Below are 4277 nucleotides of genomic sequence, written 5' to 3' on the forward strand. Positions count from 1 at the left end.
GAATCGAACCCACGACCTCTGGCTTGGAAGGCAGGGCCACTACCAACCAAGCCAATCGATCAGTCCATTTAGGTTTCAGATAGAAATACCACATCTAAATTAGACCGTTGCGCTAGATTCCACGTTAGAAAAACAATCAACGGAAAGCAAACTAAATCAAACTAGCGGGCATTCATAATTTTCGTTCGTAAACTATTTTTAATTTCGGTTTCCAATCCTCTCAATTGAACACGGCACTTCCATTATTTATAAAAGTAGAAATTTAATCAACCCAGATTTAGAACGAAAAAAATAGCAGTGGAGTTGCAAAGTACTGTGTAGTTTTACGGGAAAGGCATACATACACATTTGGGGTGTAATGGCCGTATACCATCCAACGGCCAAAGCCAACCTCACCTGCTCGTGGTGCACCCTGCCGATCAACGGACGAGGCTCTGGCGACATTTTAGAGTGGTAGGACTACAGCTGCGTAAGATATTCTCTCGAAAATCGTATGCAGCATGAACTGGGCTGTAGTCCGTCCGGGGCGGTACCACTAACCCACGGGAAACCGGCGTAAAGCTTTCTTAGCGTTTCGCATAGGTGAGTGGGTCACACCGGATGCCCAATCCCCCCCCCCTTCCCCTTTAAAACTATGGCAGCGGAATTTAAAGAACTATTACCCCAGGAGGGTACCAACACTGTCGGTGCTGGAGAATCCCTCCCTGAGCATCTTTGTTCAGGCTGCCCTGCGTACTCTGGGGTGGGCAAAATCCCGCTCGTTTCTCAAATCCGAGGCAACAAGAGCAAAAAGCTGAGCACATCCCCTTCCACGCACTGCGTGAATTTCTGCAACATTAGGGGCTTACACTCGAACATCAATGCCGTCCATTACCACCTTGAGACGGCGAAGCCGGCCTTGCTCTTCTTAACCGAAACGCAGATATCTTCCCCCTCCGACACATCTTATCTGAATTACCCAGGATTTACCCTGGAGCACAATTTTATTCCTCGCGCTGGTGTCTGCGCCTTCATTCGGAATGATATCTGCTTTCGACGCCTCGCTTGTCTTGAAGGTAGGGATCTATCCATCCTTTGGTTACGTGTGGACTGCGACGACCACCCTCGCGTCTATGCGTGCCTATACAGATCCCATAGCGGTAACGACGAAACCGACCGACTCATCGATCACATACAATTGACGGCTGACAATATGCTCAATCAGATTCCTTCAGCGGAAATCGTGGTCCTTGGTGACTTCAATGCGCACCATGTAGAATGGCTCAAGTCTCGCACAACAGACCACGCAGGGAAATCTGTTTACGACCTTGCTCTTGCCTATGGTCTTACCCAACTGGTAGCATCGCCCACGCGAATTCCCGATGTTGAGGACCATATGCCTTCCCTGTTGGACCTTCTGCTGACTTCCCATCCGGATGGCTATCAGGTCAAAATTGATGCCCCTTTAGGCTCCTCTGACCACTGCCTCGTACGGAGTGAAGTGCCAATCTTGCGCCTTTCACGGCTACTGAATAGTGGCCGCCGTCGCGTTTGGCACTACAAGTCAGCAGACTGGGACGAGATGCGCACCTTCTTTTCATCTTATCCCTGGGGCCGTGTTTGTTTCTCGGCAGAAGATCCTAGCATCTGTGCTGACTCTGTTGCTGATGTGATACTTCAGGGAATGGAATTGTTTATTCCAAACTCCGTTGTTCCCATCGGTGGCAAGTCCCAGCCCTGGTTTGGTCACTCTTGTAAAACGGCATCACGCCGAAAACAGGATTGTTACCAAGCCTGGGCCAATGCGCTTGTGTCTAGTGATCCAGACGCCCGTACTCTTAAGAGAGAACTAAACTCGGCCTCTAGGTCCTTCAAAAGAGCTATTGCAAGAGCTAAGTCTGAGCATATTGCAAAGCTTGGCGAGAAACTCGCCCGACTTCCTTCGGGAACACGAGCCTTTTGGGCACTCGCCAAAGCTGTGCAAGGAAACTTTTGTCGGCCGTCATTGCCATCTCTACGCATGGAGAATGACTTGTTGGCCCACACGGCGAAAGAGAAAGCTGATCTTCTAAGCTCCCTTTTCGCCGCTAACTCGACTTTGGATGACATGGGAAAATCACCACCTACCATCCCACGGTTTGAGGGCTCTATGCCGGACATCCGTTTCACCCAGAGCGCTGTGCGTAAAGCACTTTTCGCTCTAGACATCCACAAGTCGAGTGGACCCGACGGTATTCCTCCTGTTGTCCCCCTTCCACGCACTGCGTGAATTTCTGCAACATTAGGGGCTTACACTCGAACATCAATGCCGTCCATTACCACCTTGAGACGGCGAAGCCGGCCTTGCTCTTCTTAACCGAAACGCAGATATCTTCCCCCTCCGACACATCTTATCTGAATTACCCAGGATTTACCCTGGAGCACAATTTTATTCCTCGCGCTGGTGTCTGCGCCTTCATTCGGAATGATATCTGCTTTCGACGCCTCGCTTGTCTTGAAGGTAGGGATCTATCCATCCTTTGGTTACGTGTGGACTGCGACGACCACCCTCGCGTCTATGCGTGCCTATACAGATCCCATAGCGGTAACGACGAAACCGACCGACTCATCGATCACATACAATTGACGGCTGACAATATGCTCAATCAGATTCCTTCAGCGGAAATCGTGGTCCTTGGTGACTTCAATGCGCACCATGTAGAATGGCTCAAGTCTCGCACAACAGACCACGCAGGGAAATCTGTTTACGACCTTGCTCTTGCCTATGGTCTTACCCAACTGGTAGCATCGCCCACGCGAATTCCCGATGTTGAGGACCATATGCCTTCCCTGTTGGACCTTCTGCTGACTTCCCATCCGGATGGCTATCAGGTCAATGTTGATGCCCCTTTAGGCTCCTCTGACCACTGCCTCGTACGGAGTGAAGTGCCAATCTTGCGCCTTTCACGGCTACTGAATAGTGGCCGCCGTCGCGTTTGGCACTACAAGTCAGCAGACTGGGACGAGATGCGCACCTTCTTTTCATCTTATCCCTGGGGCCGTGTTTGTTTCTCGGCAGAAGATCCTAGCATCTGTGCTGACTCTGTTGCTGATGTGATACTTCAGGGAATGGAATTGTTTATTCCAAACTCCGTTGTTCCCATCGGTGGCAAGTCCCAGCCCTGGTTTGGTCACTCTTGTAAAACGGCATCACGCCGAAAACAGGATTGTTACCAAGCCTGGGCCAATGCGCTTGTGTCTAGTGATCCAGACGCCCGTACTCTTAAGAGAGAACTAAACTCGGCCTCTAGGTCCTTCAAAAGAGCTATTGCAAGAGCTAAGTCTGAGCATATTGCAAAGCTTGGCGAGAAACTCGCCCGACTTCCTTCGGGAACACGAGCCTTTTGGGCACTCGCCAAAGCTGTGCAAGGAAACTTTTGTCGGCCGTCATTGCCATCTCTACGCATGGAGAATGACTTGTTGGCCCACACGGCGAAAGAGAAAGCTGATCTTCTAAGCTCCCTTTTCGCCGCTAACTCGACTTTGGATGACATGGGAAAATCACCACCTACCATCCCACGGTTTGAGGGCTCTATGCCGGACATCCGTTTCACCCAGAGCGCTGTGCGTAAAGCACTTTTCGCTCTAGACATCCACAAGTCGAGTGGACCCGACGGTATTCCTCCTGTTGTGTTGAAGATGTGTGCACCTGAGTTGGCGCCGGTTCTCACGCGACTTTTCCAGCACTCCTATTCCACAGGCGTCGTCCCGAACACATGGAAGACAGCTTTAGTACATCCCATCCCGAAAAAAGGCGATCGCTCGGATCCGTCCAACTATCGACCCATAGCCATCACTTCCTTGCTCTCCAAGATAATGGAAACCATTATCAATCGCCAGGTGCTCAAATATCTGGAAGAGCGCCAGCTGATTAGTGACCGACAGTACGGTTTCCGTCGTGGCCGGTCAGCTGGCGATCTTCTTGTATATTTGACTCACCGCTGGGCGTCAGCGATTGAGAGCAAGGGGGAAGGCTTAGCCGTCAGCTTGGACATAGCGAAAGCTTTCGATCGGGTATGGCACAAAGCGCTTCTTGCGAAGCTTCCTTCCTATGGGCTTCCTGAGAAATTTTGCCAGTGGGTTGCCAGTTTTCTCACAGAGCGTAGCATGAGTGTCGTAGTCGACGGTTCATGCTCCGATCCTAAGCCTGTGAATGCTGGTGTCCCACAAGGCTGCGTTCTGTCTCCCACTCTGTTTCTTCTGCATATCAATGATATGCTGCTAGACGGCAGCATTCATTGCTATGCAGACGACAGTAC

Source organism: Colias eurytheme, chromosome 17, assembly GCF_061535395.1.
Source record: "Colias eurytheme isolate Ceu_HAF_F1 chromosome 17, ilColEury1 Martin Lab GWU primary, whole genome shotgun sequence".
Classification (NCBI taxonomy): domain Eukaryota; kingdom Metazoa; phylum Arthropoda; class Insecta; order Lepidoptera; family Pieridae; genus Colias; species Colias eurytheme.